This window comes from Pungitius pungitius, chromosome 11 (assembly GCF_949316345.1).
Source record: "Pungitius pungitius chromosome 11, fPunPun2.1, whole genome shotgun sequence".
NCBI lineage: Eukaryota > Metazoa > Chordata > Actinopteri > Perciformes > Gasterosteidae > Pungitius > Pungitius pungitius.
The window spans coordinates 14,271,742-14,290,118 of record NC_084910.1 but is presented as its reverse complement, the minus strand read 5'-3'; the positions used below and the strand labels follow the sequence as shown (position 1 = coordinate 14,290,118).

Below are 18,377 nucleotides of genomic sequence, written 5' to 3'. Positions count from 1 at the left end.
GCACAACGCCGGGCTGGCTTACATTGTATTTCCTCACGACCTTCAGTCGGGTTTAATTGAATCCGTGTTTAGTCCACGAGCAAGTCAGAATCTCTGGGCCGTGTCCGTCCTTGAGCCGCGGCACCGCGCTCCCTTTGTGTGCGGAGAGAGCCCGGGGAGGCCGTTGCTGCCAAGCGCGTATTGTTGCCTCGTCATCAAATAAGAGGAGCAGATGTCTGGCTTCACCGGGTCAAAAGCATTTACCGAGACCGTCCATTCTTGTACTCCTTTTTTTTTTATTCGGTAGCACGTACCCACAGAATGTTTTTAACATGGGGAACCCCGCCTGTAGACGCTTTGCTTTCTGTTTTCGTTTCAAGTGTGTCACAATCAAAGGATAACAGATAAGTAGTTGGGGTTCGAGGAATTCATTCGTGAGCGTTTCCGTACAAATGACGTTATTAATGGCTTACAGGAAACATTGTGTGCGACCAACCTCCCGCCCTCACCCACCCTCATTGAGCGACTCGCCGCTCTATTCATAGAATTTGTATTTGTCGCAGGTGTTCTGGTTTATTCCAGGATTTTAAAAACCTTTTAAGAACTGAGAAGGAGGCTGGTATTAGGAGCTCAGTCTCCTCAGCAGCAAACTAGCCCCAACATAAATTCATCTGAATCTCATTCAGACCTAATAAAAGTTAGATCCACTTTCAACGCATCAAGCCTGGTGTCATGTCTCGTTTCCTGTGACTCCTGCAGTCACACGTCCTGAGGGATGAATGCCGATTGTACCCTTCCCCACAAAAGGCCCCCCAAAAATGTTAGCAGTTGTGTGTGTTTTTATTTTGTGCACGAGAGCAAGAAAGAAGGATGTTAATGCGTCCTTTAGGGGCCCAAAGTGTTTCTCCACGTGTGTTCGCAGTCATCCGCTCAGCGGTGAGCGAGCGGGGAAAACAAATTCCTGCAGGGCTTTGCTCCTATCTTATCAGATCAGTGTTTGGAAAAGGGGAAGCCACTTCAGGGAGCTAGAGGTGTGCTTCTCCCTTCGCTGCCCCTATTTTCCCTGGACTCAATGCACACTGTTTTAAAGGACTGTTTGTTGGAGATTCAGATGTGTGTTCAGCAGTGACTCCAGTCAGTGATGGCTTTGGTTTAAAATGTAATTGTGCTCTGAGGATGGTTCATTGGTGAGAATTATCGGGGCTTTAGGACCACTGACCCTGTGAACTATGGAACTTATCAAAAAATGATTAATAGATGAAAGATGTGTTTTCTGGGCCTTCTTTGAAACATCAAAGTCAGAGGTGGAACAAGCTGCAGGTACTGGAATTTTCACGCCTTAGAGCTATGACGGTAGAGAGATGGAGGGAGAGGATGTGTGACGTGTGATCTTTATCTGCATCTTATCCTCGAGACTTTGCATCAATAAGTGCCATTATTGTCTTGACAGGTTTGTCTGGCGACACCTTAATCCAATCTAAAAATACACATTAGTTCGGCCTCGCTGATGGACTTGATAGATCCCGCCTGGAGGTTGGAGTCAAAGTCTTTTAAAAAAGAAAGCGGTTCAGCTGCTGGCGGTATGAATCACGGTTTCACTATGTGTTGCATTCAGATAACAACATAACTACACACTCTTTAAAGCTGACCAGGTTAAGATAGACTGACAGCGGGGACGTGGTAGTTTCTGTTTGGAAAGCTCAACACCTCCGGCCACGATGGTAACCCAGTACCCTCGACTACACTCAGCACAGTACGTTCCTTCAAATAGAAGGTGGTGTAGGGTTTTGGTCGTAAACCTTTGTTGAAGATTGGATTAATCTTTGACAGACACGTCGAATTTTCCACAATCCCAAAGCTGATTTTATGAAGGGAATCCTGAGCTCAAAACATATAATATCGCTGTGATTGTAAAACTATTAAATCTAACTATTAAAACTAATGATTCTTTCTTCACCTTCCTCTGTTCAAAGTCAACCATGCAGCTGAGGAGGCACTTCCCCCCCCCCCCCCCCCCCCCCCCGAGTGAAACATTTTGAAGCGCTGTCTCTGGTCGAAGCTGCTTGTCCTTGTTTCGTGTCCGGCGGGATGGAGGAGCAGGCGGTGACTTCATCACGGTGCTTACACCTATCACATCTCCTCACATCATCAAATAAAAAATGAACGGGTGCACTTAAAAAGTGTCGCGGCGTTCTCTGACCTCCATGTTTCCCGCTCTGATTGTGTTCATTCACGAGCGCGTGTTTGATAGAGAGACAGTGTGTGTGTGTGTGTGTGTGTGTGTGTGGCCGCTGGCAGTACGGATCTGTGGCTGGAAAAAGGAAGAAGCGGATCATTAACTGCTGGGCTCCCTGCCATTCCTGCATTACTGGCTCTCCAATCTCAAGACGCGGTCACAAGCCAAGGTCAAAGGTCGTGCGGCGTCCCCTCCGAGCGTGTGAATGATGGACCCCCTCCCTCCAGGGGGCGGGATTAACGGCGGCTTGGTGGCGGAGATTTTTCGTCTCACGGCCGGGGGGAAGGTAAGGCTTTGAGTGAGATTAAAGGTGACGAAGTACGGTTAATGTTCGACCGCTTCATGAGCTCCGTGCTGCACGCGTGCGGCAAGTAGCGGCATTTCTCCCCCCCCCCACCCCCACCCCCCCCTTCCTCCTTCCCCTCCACTATCACGACGAGCCCGCCGGACGCCTCTGATCTCTCTTTCGGTCCAATCATCAAAACCCTGAAGTATTTAGGTCAGTCTTTAGCCCTAGCAAAAGGAGAGACAAAAAGAGAGAACAAATATAACAGTGAGAATGAGCGAGTACACACTCACTTATTGGCCCTGGATTATGGAGCGTCTCAGAGCACAAACGCCGCCAGATACTACTGCTGAGCAGACAAAGAGGAGGCGGCTGCTAACAGCTCTGTGTGTTGTGATGTCTTGTGAGTCGGGGGTCTTTGTATGAGCAATTTGTGTGGCTGTCTCCTCTGTGTGAAGACGTAAGCTCAGTCTTAATCTCCCTGTAGTGGAGCATCAGGCTTGTGCTGAGACATTGATTGGACCAGCTCCTTAATTGATACCACCGGAGGGCCGCCCGCCGGGGGGGGGGGGGGACACGTGGCTTCTGTGTGTGCATGTGGGCTTTTTAGCGGGTTAGAAGTGAGTCCCCCGGTGACTGGATGAAATAGAGCGCTCACTTATCCTTATCGAATCCCGATCTCGTGTCGTGAAGCTGTGTCCTGTCGGGAAACCCCAGCGCACGCCAGCGAGGAAGATGAGGTCTTCTCCGACATCGTCAGGGGCTCCAGAAAGCGCCCAACGCCAATCAGTGCAGCGCCCCAACACCATCACTTGGCGCGAGAAGAAGTGTAGCGGCCTTCATTAATTCTTCCAAATACACACACACACACACACACACACACAGGGACAGGCATCTTACTCTGGTAATCAAGTCCTGAGACTCCAATTATAAAAAAACGACTAATTAATCTGCAGATTTTATCTGCAATTTAGACTGAATTTCATACATAGTTGAATGCGTGCTCCCAGATGAATGACAGATGTTATTGGAAATTGTTGAGTGTTCTTAAATTTCATCATTAACCAGAACAAAGAACAGAATTTACCAGCTGAGATCCACAGGGGAGAAAGAAAATGTGTTTTTGTCTCTGCAGAGTTCATTTGTACAAAGGATCCAGATCTATTCTATAGTTTGCATTATCCCTTTGTGTATCTGTGAGTCTGAGAGAGAGAGGGGAGGCTGAGGGAAGGCGAGAGAGACCTCATGCGCATTGGAGGCAGTCAGAAGCCAGCGCGTGTCCAAAGGCGCTCGGAGCAGAGATGATCAGAGGGTGACAGCCCAACACATTCATCAGCTCGCTCCACATGGACAGAAGTCGCGCCGCACCGCAGAGACGAATAAGAAACGCTGCGGACCGAAGAGAAATAATTTATTCCCGGGCTGAAGTGGAGGGGGGGGGGGGGGGGCAGAGGAATGGATGAGGAATGGATTCGGGGCTGCGTTGTGTGTGCGAGATAGAGGCCAGCACTGTGGGCCCTGAACTTCTTACTATTCCACCACTGAGAGGAAATTCAATTGCCACTTTACCTCACTCTCCGCCCAGCGTATGAGATCTGGAGGAAAAGGGAACGAGAGTCAGGACTCGGAGGCTGAAGGCGAAGTAAATGCACACATAGCGCAGTAGGCCAGGTGGGAGAATCTAAAGAAAGTTGAAACAGCATCTCTAGCTATTTTAAAAACAGTGGCTATGCTGCTTCACTGAACCTCGTCCAACCAGCTGTGCAACACACCATCCGGCTCCCTGTGCTCATGGTGAATGCTGCACAGTCCATGCGGGCGCGGGACGTCGTCCCCGAGAGGCAACATGCAACTCTCCAAAATACAATCCATTTGAGTGAGTTGACAAAGATGTGGTAATCTTACTTCTGTTTGTTTGACAACATCGACGCCAGATGGAGGAGCTTACAAGTCACAGTGAGAGGAAACAAACAAACGAAGAGCTTAAATAAATGACTCAATGAACAGAGTATCATTTACAGATTTCAGTGGAGCAGCCAATGAACTCCGTCCAAAGGTTTTGATAAAGTTGGTCTTCAACATCTAAAAAATACAACAATGTATTCAAAGAGAACGGAAAGTATTTTTGGGTTGAATATCATTTTGATTTGGTTCTTAAGTTGTTTTGAATGAAGAATTTATTTTCACCTGTTACTTATATATTGTTTTATTTTTGAGGTCCTATTTTTTTCAGTTGCAGATTTCCTATTTTTAGATTCAAATCTTAATTTCCTCACTTTTATAATTAGATGTTTGGCCCTGATCCCGTTTAGGGGGCGTGGCATCAACTGAGCGGCGTGTAATCATGTGAACGCGGTTCTACTGGGTGCAAGATGTTACATTTTGCAGAAGGCCTCAAAAATACAGGAAAAGATTGGAAGGAGGGAAAGGAGGATATGTTCCAGACATGTGGAGTGTCAGGAAACTTTTGATTATGAATCCTGACAATAGCTTTGAGATAGAATATGAAAACTCTGTTCCGTTGCCTTGATATTGACTAATTCAAAATTACACTTTTGTGTACAACATAAGTGAAAGTATTGTTTTATAAATATATTTTCTGGATTTATCTAGACTGTAATATAGATAAAAATATCTATATCTATAAATATGCCTGAGTATACAATAAATACGAATTGATAATAATAGAAAAAGTCATAATGTTTGAAATAGTCACTACACTAACAAACTGTAGCACTTATAATGGCTCTTATCTATAACAAGTTGTAAAACGACTTTTTTGATGAAATGGCACTTTTTTGTTACTTGTTCTTTTGAGTTTGTATCTCTACGGTTAAAATGCACTTATTGTAAGTCGCTTTGGATAAAATGTAATGTACATGGGAGGGAAACCAAAATGAATCCTGCCACTCCCTGCCTTCACTTTTCATTTATTTAGAAACCAAATCCACTTCTCGGAAGAACAAGTTGAACACTCATCACCAACTCTCTTACGGAGCCAGAAAAACCACATTTCACTTCACTCAAAAGAAAAGAAAACACTTGTGTGAACATTAACCATTTCAAGGTCTGTTTGTGGATATTGTCTCTTATTGACTCTTAAAAAAGCATTTGTTTAATCTTTATTGTGTCAGTGGTTTCAGCTGGAAGCCGTGCACTCTGGCTTATCACCTGTCTTTTTCAAATGAAATAGAAAGAGAAAGCAAGTTTTTTTAGTTCCAGACAATGGAACTTCTCAATAGCACATGGATGCTAGGTCCCAGTCTCTGGTTGAGTAAAAACTAGCAATCCCTCCTCTTAGAAATACTCTGAAGTGACCATTTGACTTCATGTTACTTCATTCTGTGTTGCTTTTGGTGGCCTCTGTGGACAACATGTGTAGTGTTTCCGAGGGAGGAGACCCAAGCATCACAGCCTGGGTCTTCAACACGTTGTGCTTCAGGACAGCGTTTGAGTTTATGTGCTCAGTTATACTCCACCTCTGATAAAATGTCAATTCTCAGTGAGGAAATAGTTGTTGTTTTATTCCACTTCTCTAAAGTCCACAAGCACTGGAACCGCCACACTCACGTTGATACTCAAATGGTGTCGCATCTTCTTCTGCTGTATTCCGTTTTCACCCAAATATCGTTGCCTGTTCAAAATAGTAATACTATGATTTACTATGATACTATTGTATGCAAAATAACAGACGGACAATTTAGGTAGGTACCTTAGGTACTGGTCTTCCCATCTCTAAAAATAATAGCAGCGTTATTTTTTTAAAATTGGACCAAAATCTAAACAATTTCTTTCAGGCATGAAAATGTATTGAAACTTAAGAAAGCGACGTACATATATATCAATAACTTTCATTTTCAATACTCAAAACGTTCTTTCTGAAGGTGCAAACAGCAACGGCACAGGCCAAGGATTCAGCCTTTGATTATCATAGATATATTCAGTACTTTGATAAATCAATTAAACTAATGGCTGATTTTTCTTTGTAACTTTTTGATTTATTTGTGGGATCTCTTTGTTTTTTTCTGCATCAGGTAAATTTACTTAGGGAACATTTTTCCATATTATACTTACATACTTTTACCAAAGTAACAGTTTCAATGGACTTCTACCCCAAAATGTTTCATCAATCAATACATTAATCTAAACAGATATAATACATATTCAAGATGTAATAAAACTATTTTAACAACATTAAATGTTTCTGTGTACACAGTATACGGTGTGTGTGTGTGTCTGTGTGTGTGAAAGAGAGGGAGAGGAAAACATATTGTTTGATTGGTAGCTCAGAGCTAAACAGATGCGTAAATAGAGATAGTCACATCAGATTAGACCAAACAACAAAAATCTAACTCTCTCACTCGATCTCTCTCCCACACACACACACACACACACACACACACACACACACACACACACACACACACACACACACACACACACACACATTCTTGCACAGACAGTAGGTGGATCTGGGAAAACAAACACACATTAGCAAAGTGTCTCCAAAATACCTCCAACTTGTATTAACCTCAAAAGGAAAACACCACGTAAATGTTCTCAGGTACTGTAGGTTGGTGTGCGCTACAGGAGTAAATACATTGATGTCGCATGCCATCACATGCCTCATAAACCCTAATGTTACCACTCCAATATCGCCATAGGCCCCCAGGCAAGACGGAGAGACCGCCAAAGAGACGGAAAGGACGAGGGAGAGCGAGAGAGAGAGAGCGGGTGAGCTGTGATGATGAATTGATTGACGAATGCAAATGAAGATGAATACATGTGGCAAATACAGATAACAAGACAAATATGAAGAGCAGCGCGGCTGCTTCACCTTTTTAGCCGTAGCCCGAAAGTATGAATAGCCGATGTGTATCTGGCCTATTAATACCAGAGCAGCGAACGCACCGCTGAACCAGATATGGATCCATTATCACAAATCGTATGGCGCAGTCTTTTTATGCCATCTGGGGCCTAATTGCCGGGCTGTGGGTGTGCAGGTCGGCCTAATCGCCCCACATCCCGACCTTTGTTGCCAAATGGACTGAGTCCTAAAGCTGACTGTAGATCAGTGTACCAGCGTTGGTGCAGCATCGCCGCAGTGGCTGTTTGTGTCTGTGCGACGGCGCAAATTCAAAACATTCCCTCATTTTCAAATATTTTCTCCGTCTTACATCATTGCACTGTAAACTGTATTGGGTTTTGAACTTGTTGGTTGGAGAAAACACGAGAGACCGTCCTTTTGGCCTTTCCACCGTTGTTGGTGGTTTATTGTTTATTTGTGGCTGCTTGTATGAAAAGGAATGTGCTGTCATTGAAACGACAAGTCGGCGTGGATTCATCTCACGTATTTTCTTGTACTCACGCAGATAATTTAACCCCAATCTACAATCTTTCCCAAATCTTACTTGCTGTTGCGTGAGAAGACGGAAGTACATTTAGGGAAGACGTGAAAACACTTGACACGAATAGCTGGCTTTCCGTAGTGACTGTTTCATTAGAAACATGTTAAAACTGTGTGTATGTGTGTATATTTTCTCACTTCCACTTGTAGAATTCCCATTTATTAATAGGTTGAGGGGTCTGTTCACTAAAATTTCCTTCTTAAAACATGTTTTCTAGTTTAACTGTACTAATATTAAGCCATAGAGGAAGTCCCAAATTTAAAGTATCCATCTCCTAAATTACGGCCCCTGCGTCAAGAGTTTGTCTGCAAACAGAGTAACGACAAAAAGATTTGTATTTTGAAACTATCCAAAATATCCCAAAAGAATGATATAAAATGGAGACACACAGTAGGACCCAATAGGTGCAACGCCTGATAATGCCTTTAACAGCGTATAGTCAGTCCCATGTGGACGACTGTTGGGTTAGATTGAGCTGATGCGTCCATCGTTTACCAAACCACGAAACGCAGTGAGACATTTGCTCTGCAGGAGAAGTTTTTAAATCTAAGCCCTCGATCTATTTCCTCCTCTGAGCGTGTTTCCACTGCATGACCGTGATCACGAAAAACAACGAACGCTCTGATGAAGAGGTGAAACCCCCCCCCAATAAAAAGAACATATACCTCGCTCCATTGATTAGTGATGATTCCACCCACACACGTGATCATAAACCATCATCTTCCAGAGACTTTCGGAGAGAAGGAAAGCACAGCCTTCTGTAGCATATTCTTGCAATGGATGGATCATAAAAAAGTCACTTCATTATAAATATCTTATTACACCTGTGAGTTCACAAACTGAGCTGCAGTGTTAATACAGCACGCCCCCCCTCCACACACACACACACACACTCTGCAAGCTGCTCACACATGCTCCCCGACATGCTCTGTAGTTTCTCATTCGCTCGCACACAAACACACGCGCTCGGTGGCACGCGCGCTCTCCATGCAATGACGCACCGGGCAGGGTGACACTCACATGTGGATCTGTGTGGCGCCTCGGTTTTTGCACGGAGAAGCAGAAAGAGGTGATAGGAGGCTGGAGAAAAAGGCAGGACGGCGAGGGAGGGATTGCAGGGAGGGAGCCAGAGATGGATGGATGGATGGAGGGTATAGGAGAGGGGAGGGGAGGAGGGAAATGCGGAGGGAAGTAGGGGGGGTGGGGGGTTGCGGGGTGGATGAGAGGGCTGAGTGGTTCTAGTAAATATTTATATTGCAGTATGATACGCGCAAGAGTGAAAAAGAGAGAGGGGGACCGGCAGAGAGGGGGAGATATAGAGCGTCCATCCCTTTATTAATTTTATTCCGGACCGCTAAGTTTAGCATTCAACACGTGTCGCCAGTGATGGAGAGTGGGAGGGGGGAGGAGAGAGAGAGAGAGAGAGAGAGGTTGACGGTTGCTAGGTGACGGGGCGCATATACTGAATTTTAACAAAAGAACAGGGAAAGAGGGAGAGAGAGAAAGAGAGGGAGATCGAGAAAGAGGGAGAGAGAGCAAGAAAGAGAGAGAGAAAGAGAGAGAGAGGGAGAGGAGAGAGATGTAAAGAGAGAGAGCGGAGAAATTGAATACATGTAGAACATATATATATATGTATATATATATGTATACTTATATATATATATACATATATATATATGTATATATATATTTAGATATATATATATTTTCCCAGCGTGAGTGTCTGTGTGTGTGCGTGTGTGGTGGTGGCGGCGGTGGGGGGGGGACACCCGCAAATCGGATACCTCAAAAGGGAAGGATGTGAAAAAGGATGGAGGGACGCAGGAAAAGAGGGGGGAAAGGCTGGTGAAAAACAGTAAGTACAATTATTTCTAATGATATTTGCAGTGCGGAGGCATTTTTTTCTTCTTCTCCCCCTCCTCAGCTTCCCGGCGCGCACACACGTACACGGACTGTAGATTAATTGCGGCTCGGGCACCGAGCGGCTGCTGCGCGTCACTGAGACGGCAATAAGGGGGCTCGGGTGTCGGCATCCGCACGGCCGCTTGCGGTGGAGGGACGTGCGGGGACGCAGAGGGGGAAACGGGCTTTGACCCCTCTGTCATTGCTGCGGCTGACAACTCACGAGCCCCCTAAGCACCCGTAACGCGTATGGTCCCCCCCCGCACCAGCCGGGGACACGTATTCCAACGTGCACGCTCGCAGATTACCGGTAGTTTAATTAATCATAGACTAAACCTTTGGGCTAAGATTTTTGTCTGCCAGGGAATTTGTCTACCCATTACTAAAAAAATAAAATAAATAAAAGACAGAGTTTGGGTTCCGTTAAAACACCAGCGCTGTGTGCAGTTTCCCCCTCACTCTGCTGCGGATGTATTATTTGAATGTGATCATATCTGTTGATGCTCATTTTCTTGGGCTGCGTGGTCAATGTTAGTGTGCGCGCGCGCGCGTGTGTGTGTGTGTGTGTGCGTGCGTTCGTGCGTGCGTGCCCGTCTTGTATCCACCGCTAAACCCGCAAGATTTGCCGATCGGTTTTTCCTCTTGATCTATTTTTATCCCGATACGCTGAATATTTGGGCGTATGGCAGCACGCTGTTGCCCCTCTGTTGCCACCGAGGAATCTTCCCCCCGACGGGCTGACTTGTCTCAAACACTCTCAGACAGCCCGGAGAGGATTTTTTTTTTCTTTTTCTGTTTTTTTTTCCTGTTGGGTGAGACATTTCACTTTGTCGGTATATTTCTAAATCTGCAACTCCCTGTGGGTACCGAAATAAGTTTTGTTTTGGCCTGGCAGTACCTAGATGTAGAGGCGAAGGGGGAAAAAAAAACAGGTGGAAACACAAACCACCAGCACCACACCACTGGCCTTGCACCACCAAGGGTCCAAAAACTGGGGGGGGGGGGGGGGGACAAGCATGGTGTGCTTCTCTTGCATGCGTGCTGCAGCGATCGTGAGTCCCTGATGGAAATGGGAATGAATGTGTTTGTTTGTTTTTTCCGTTTTTTCGCCCATCGTTTTGGTGTCTCCCCCCCCCCCCCCTCTCCCCCCCTCTCGGCTGAATTCTCCAGCTGATATCCATTTCAATCAGCTCTTTCACCCACAGGTGACGCGCTCCGTGCAGTTTATCATTTTCCCCCTCGCGAGCCCTGTGAAATGTACACACAGGCGTACTGCAGCAGTGTGCTGCATGCACTGCTGCCCGTCGAGCGTGGCCTTCACTGTCAGCAACCCCCCCCCCCACCCCCTGCCCCGCCGATCCGTCGTACAGTTGCCCAGAGAGAGATCCGTACTGTACCAGCTGTGAGTAAAGGGGTAGAGGGGAAGGGAAACGGAGGAGGGGAGGGAATGAGAGAGTGCCAGAGACGAGGCGCAGAGGGAAGGAGTGAGGAGGAAGAGGAGATGGGGAGGAAGCATGAGGAGGAGGGGGGGAGGGGGGGGGAGAGGTTGGAGAAGGCTGTTTGGAATGGAATGGAAAGGTGCAGGAGATGAGAGGGATGGAGTCAACATTTCTGTGCGTGTTTCCCGCAGCCCCCCTTGCTCTTCATCAATTTCAACTCATTGATTCATTGACTTTTGCACAGAAACCTTCAAACCTACCCCCCCCCCCCTCCTCGCCCCCCATACCTCCCCCCACCCGCCTCTCTCTCGTTTCTTCTGACAATCCCCCTGTTTCTTCTCGCCTCGATCTTTTCCGTCTCTTCCCTCACTCCTTTTGCAACCTGTGACTTCCTCTGCACAGTTTCCTCCCCCCGCCCCCCCCCCCCCTCCCGTTCTCCTGCCTCCCATTTCATCATTTATTTGATGCAACATCAGGGAGTAGTTTCCTCAATCCTGCCGCCCAATCCAACCGCTTTTCCCACCCTCGCCACGCGATGCACCCAGTGTTCTTCTTAATACCACGAATTAAGGTAAAGCTCGTTAACATAGAACATCAATTAGTGTTTAACGAGATCAGAGGCTGATTTTTCGGAGCGATTTACACTGCTTCCCTCTCCCGGCGTTCCTCTCTGGACTCTAACCCCACGTTGTGTGGCTGAACGTGTTATTGTTCACTTTGGCGAGACAAGAATGTCACACACGTGAAGTGGGATGATCAATTATTTGAAAATAATGTTATGTTAGGATTTCATCATCATTACAAAAATAAGTCGGGAACCACAAAATCCATATTTTCTCCAACAAGTGTTTGTTAAGTAAATAAATTCATATAATATTAGGGAAGAATGCCCTTCATTGAAATCAGCAGGGGTCACATTTATCCAATTGGCTCTTCTCTCAAATTAAGCACTGGTCTTAATTGCACCCTATAATCTCATTTAACACAAGAACGGACTTTGTCTTTAAGTGTTGCAGGCTTTTAAACACGTCCTGATATCAAAGGCAGCAGTTGCGCCCTAAAACAACTGCAATACTGGGCAATATCTGACACATTAAATGAACATACAGTTAAACAGTTGAGGATATATTCTGCCTGTTTTGAAGACTGAAGAAATAACGATTCAGGTCTCTAAAAGTATTAATATAGTATTAAGTAGTAATAATAATGTTGGATTCAGCAAAACTTCCTAATAGTTTTATTACGATATTATTTGAACAATATCTCCTTGTCAACGTGAGCAAACAAACTTTCATGGTAACATCGAGAGGTGCAGCCAATCTCTGCTGATGGCTTCTGCCACAGCTGCCAAGCTATCAGGGACATCTCAAAGTACCCACCGCTAATTAGATATAATAGTGACACTATGAAGTGTTCCATTATGACATGCAGCAGGGAAAACAACAATGATCTGGCATCATATGTGGAGCTGTGTTCGACACAAGTTTCCACAGAATTGTGGGTCTTAGAGAGTAGTAGAGAAAAGCTATAGAGAGCTATGACAACAAATTGTAATCTAATAAAATAATAATAATAGTAATAAAATGTGTTACGCCATTTAAACTCAGAAATATATCTTCTATACCCTACATCTGAGAATGTCTCCTCGAGTAAGGGGGCAGCTGCAGACCGAGACCAGCAAAGACAGTCAAACACACACTGGAGACGGAACAACAGCAAGTCATTTACCAAACAGGTGGAGTCGAAAACAGACAGACATATGGACAGGCTGGCAGAGAGACACGGCAGTAACACAGACAGGTTCAGACGCACACACACACACACACACACACACACCTGAGCCAAAGCCCTGCAGCTTGTTTTGGGAATACAAGTCTGGAGGCTGCATTGAGGCACAGAGCTTCACATGGCTGCACGTAATACACAGTGAGACACACCATCTCAAAAAGTACATTCATGCAGATTCCCATGGGAATGCAGTCAGACACACACACACACACACAAGCAACAAGAGCATCCTAAAAAGACGCACTCATTGAAAATCATATTGCACAGTTTTGGATGAGAGAGGACCTCAGGACCTTGCTCATGGGATCCACAGACATTGTACATATATAGATCTACACAAAGATAAATATATATATATGTATCTAACCCTAACGCTGCACACGTGCTCAACAGAGGAGAGGAGGATGAAGAGATGCATGACAGCGGATGGAGAGATGTGCAGGAATGTTTTGCGGCATGCAGCGCTCTGCAGCAACGTGGTGCGGTCCGTCATGATGATGGATGGCGCAGGAAATGACAGCATAAGTGGTTATTAAAAAGAGGAAATGGGAGCATTTATAAAAACTACGTTAGCCTGTGTCTGCGGCCATGTCGCATGTCACCCTGGGCTGCTGTGTCATGCCTCCTGATCTGTGAGACTTGCCCGCGGTGCATGAGGGCCAGCTTTGTTAAAAACCTTTGTCGTTCTCTTCTCAAAGAACCCAGGCACTGGCATTTAAAGCAGGCTTTGTCCTGGAGTAACCGTGCCGGATTTACTAGGCGCCATGTGCGAAGTTGAACATGTTTTATTGCCTTATCACTTCATATAAGAATAGCTCGGGTGTATTTTCTTTCAAGTTTTAACTGGGAATACCTTCATAAACAGGTGCCGACTATACAGCTGTTACAAATGCAAATACTCGCTTTGGCACCTGAATGGAATCGGCACAGCGTGTTATCCACTGTACAACAAGGATGGAAGAAGGAAGGAAGCCTCTGATGGAGATAGTTGGGTTTATTTTAATGTGTTTTTTCTCTACATGTACTGTAAGTAGCTTACGATTCAAAACTTTCCAGCAGATGCTCCTGTGGTTTTCGGACACTGCATAGAACGAAATGTACAATATGCTTCGGATGCAGGTTCTCTGACTCAGGGTCGGAATTCATTTGTTCTCAATTCAGGTTTCATTATTCAAATTAGACCTTTTTTTTCACACTTCAAAGCCTTTTTAGTCCGTCCCCTGAAAGGTGATTAGGAGGGAATACTCTCTTTTCAATTATGTAAGACCAATTTCAATCTCATTTTTTTTAATGAGCCAATAAATGGACCCCATCTTGTTCTGATGTATGATCAGGATAATCAATTTTGATTGTAACGTGATATATGTACAGTGTTGTTAAATGTGGCATATTGTCCATTAAGGGCTGCAGCTTTTGGAAAGAAGAGACACTCATTGAAACACTTTGCACAGCGCTGTGATCAGAAATGGCAAAGAGATCAATTGTTGGCGCTGAACGCTCCGTTTCACCTATATCCTCATATTAAGAATGCTGATTTAGTGCCCGACAATGGACTTGAACTGTCTTCGTGAAGAAGCACCGTTCTCTGAGTCTGTGTGCATTCATATATCACGTCGATGTGTGTCGCTTGACCTTTTGTCTTTCTTCAGACGCTTGATAGAAGTCAATAGATGATAATGGATAGTGGTACAAACAGGAAAACCTCTCGCTACTGCGTCTCAGAAATGTTCACGCATTACTTGTTGCGCCACATGAATATAGTCGGGCCTGAATTAGCTATATTCACTGTGCTACATATATTTAGCGGTTCATTAACAAGTAAACGATGACGTGCGATAATGGGCTTTTGGATTTGTATGTGCGAAGACAACACAGCGCAACGTTCCACAACACAACACTTCTGTCACCGGGCTCCAGCCTCAAATTCCGCTCCCCCCCCCCCCCCCCCGGTCGGGCTTCTGCCTGCATGGGAGTGCATTTCCTGAGCCAGCCTGATCCACCACCGTTTATGGGGATAGGCTGACAGAAATGTTTCTAACACATTTGGCTGTGAGCGGGGGGGGGGGGGGGGAGCAGAGCCAGATGTGCTGTGAACGCAGCTGAAACCCGCACACGACATTGTGACATCGCAGCGTTGGATTTTAAGCAGCATGTGGCACCTGCTGCTGGAGGAGAGCCGCGTTTCTCTTATTCTCCAATTTGTGAAAGGATGCCCAAGTGCTTCTATCGTCGTCGGCCCGTGTGAGCGCGCCTGCCTGTGCGTGACCTTGTAGAAAGGCATGACAGGTATCAGTAAAGGTTTCCCACACCATGTTTCATTTGTTTATCCACAGCATATGATTGTGAATCACTAGTACTATGTGGAGCTAGATGCTGTCATTCTGCTCATTCTATTACACCTATCGTTAGTAGGTGTAATAGAATGTTTCACCTCACAAGTCCTGAGGAGCTGGAGTGCCGGATGCTTTCATCTTGGTTTTATAATCAGTGACTGATTTTGATCTGAGTAGGTGATCCTGGTGCCTGGCCAATCAATGAGGGAATTAATGTAAGCGCTGGTGCGAGCAAAGCAGAGGAACACTGTAGGATTGCGACTAACAGCTTGAGATGGAAGGGAAAAATATTTAATGTTATTGTCAAAAAACAGGGTATTCCTTACGTGCCATGACGTGATTCAACTAAATTCTGAATATTCCCAGAGTTATTTATGCTGTCTCTTCCCATCTGCTGAAGATCTTATATCAGATTTGTTCTTGATTTCAATTTCAATGCTTGTTTCCTAAAACACAACGACAATCAGTCAAAGAATTCAGTCATGAATGTACATTATGTAATGCACGAATGCATGTTTATTCTTAGATGATTGCACTGCATCGACAGCTCTGTGATATTCAAACTATCCCCCCCCCCCCCCGCCCCCCCGAAAAACAAAGCCCTCAGAGCTCCTGGACGCCTGTAAAAGGGTTGAGCAGGGAGGGATTATTCTTCTTAACATGGTGTGATGATCCCCCGGGTTGCGCATCGTAAGCACATCTTGACAGAGGATCAACTACAGAAAATCAACTACAGAAAACAATTAATACCTACAGTACATTGCATTTGGTATGTTTAGCGTGTATAGTCATCCCTGGAGCAGTCCTCCCATCTGCATTACACGCCAGGTGTAGAGGTGGGGAGATGAAACATTCTTGCTCCTTGGCCGACCTTAAGGTAATCACTTGTATTATACAAACATTGGCAGTGGGTATACAGGCGTTGTGTTCTCCTCATGAAACCTTTTTTATTCATTCGAGTCAAGTATAGAAGCGTTAGGCTTACTGAAGTATTACAGCGCGCGCTGTTATGTGAATTCCTGATTCAAGATCCCCAGACACTGGGCTTTCCACGTGAAAGCATGTGACCTTACTGAAATCTATGTCCTTGTACTCCTGAGGGTAGTAATCCATTTGTAACCGATGTTTTTGGAATGGATGTGTGTGTGTGTGTGTGTGTGTGTGTGTGTACACGTGGGAGAAAACAAAGATCAAATTGTATTAAGATATTCCTGTGCATCATTCATACACATTCTTGTAATGTTGTTTTGCAGGCTGTATAACTATAAATATAGTGCACGTGTGTGCACGGGATGTTGAAAGATAACGCACACTCGGACAAACAAAGTGAATATTTCAAGATGCCAAACGACTGACAGGCCTTTATACTGTATCTAACAATTAAATGCTGAATTCTATTCCAGGTTGTATTAGTTCATATTTAAGCATAATTGCAATTACTAGACATTGAAGAGAAATGAAACAACTTATCCTCTTTGGTAATTATACAACCTGAGCTGAATGCTATCCATCAAAGGATGAGATGCAGTGATGTCAAATATATTAGTCATCAATAATCAGTCATGAATTCTGCTATTTTGTGCAAAAATGAGGTCATAGAAATGTTAGTGCTGCACAGCAGGTCAGCTTCATGTCTTTCCCATCAATCCATAAGAGAAACAAGGAGTGACCCCCCTCTCAAGTAATGACATTTATGTCCTTAATGGACGGAAGTGAAGTCCATTAATCGACAATGTCTCTTGGCAAAAGTATTTAATCTGAACCCATGGAAAGATTTTGGGGGAATTAAAAGGCAACATTCGTTTTGAACGACAAAATGAAATTTAATAGACTTGAAATGTCAGCGAGTGAAATGCTGAAATGAGGGGTTGAGAAATGTTAGATGTCAACATGACAACATCTTGTGACTTTCCTCATCCTGTAACAGTAATTTCATACAAAACCTTTTTGCATGTTCTTTACGGGAAAGTGTTGTTTTAATGTAGACCTTCGGCAGGTTATGTTTGTTATAGAAATATAACAGTGATATAAATCATTTAAACTTTCAAAACTTCTTAAATTCATGAAAATCTCTGATTTGTAATCCCCAATTTCATTTTTTCTTATTCCATATCAGCCATCCTCTAACATTTAACTGTTTCACATTAAAAACAGAACCGGCGCCAGGTTTCCCAAAGCGACCAGCTCCAATCTGACTACCACAGGCTGGAGTAATTCACCAAAAAGAACGTGTTACGCCTCCCCGCGAGCTCCCGGCGTCACCGGGGGTTCGATGGATGGCCCACGTCGTTGTGTCCCTTGAATGCCTCATGATAGCCACGGCTATCAAGTCCGAGGGAGGCGGCGGCGGCGGCGGGCTTTACAGCCATGCAGTGAAACCACACAGCACCGTGCTGCGGCTACTCGCGACCACAATGGGAGCAACAAGAGGCGCTCGCCCTCCTGGTGGCTCTTCTGCTCAGCGGGGGGATCAAAGAGAGAGTGAGAGACAGATAGGAGAGGAAGCGAGGGAGGGGAGGGGAGGGGAGGAAGTGGCGAGTGAAAGGAGTAAAGGACAAAGACGCGCGTGAAAGGGGCAGAGCGGGGTGGGGGGTGGGGGGAGGCTGGAGGAGAACAGCAGAGGAGTTGTGGGAGAGGGGAGGAGAGGGGAGAAGTGAGATGGTGCAGAGTGAGGTGACTGAATGGATGAATGAATGGAAAAATGAATGAGCTAGTGATTTGGAGCAAATCGAGTGGCCAAGTGAGACACACTGTGTGTGTGTGTGTGTGCGAGTGGATGAGTGGATGAACAAGGAGCAGCAGGACAGAGAGGGAGAGAGGAGGGGTGGGGGTGGGGGGGCGAGAGACGGAGAGAGATTGGGGATAGAAGAAAGCGAGGGAGAGAGGATATGTTCAGTCAGAGAGGACACACTCCACTGGCTGTGATTGAAGTATGGGCCAATTAACACGAGGAGCATTGAGCCCAGCTGCACTCTTCTCTTCATTCCTCCACTCCCCCACACTGCC

General features: G+C 45.3%; 1 protein-coding gene and 1 long non-coding RNA gene across 2 annotated transcripts in view; one reads left to right on the top strand and one right to left on the bottom strand.

The window, feature by feature from the left end:
* Window positions 1–2,648: 2,648 nt before the first annotated feature.
* On the bottom strand, window positions 2,649–9,017 carry LOC119198251 (uncharacterized). The gene is made up of 4 exons (XR_005114499.2): window positions 8,930–9,017; window positions 4,071–4,096; window positions 3,160–3,890; window positions 2,649–2,728 (listed from the first exon to the last, which is right to left on the bottom strand). It is a non-coding gene; the product is annotated as an uncharacterized LOC119198251 (long non-coding RNA).
* Window positions 9,018–9,118: 101 nt separating this feature from the next.
* Window positions 9,119–18,377, top strand: part of LOC119198239 (glutamate receptor ionotropic, NMDA 2D) — a 38,714-nt gene continuing 29,455 nt past the window's right edge. Inside the window, exon 1 of the mRNA XM_037455195.2 lies at window positions 9,119–9,764. The gene's annotated coding sequence lies outside the window, so the exon portion shown is untranslated. The remainder of the gene's footprint in view (window positions 9,765–18,377) is intronic.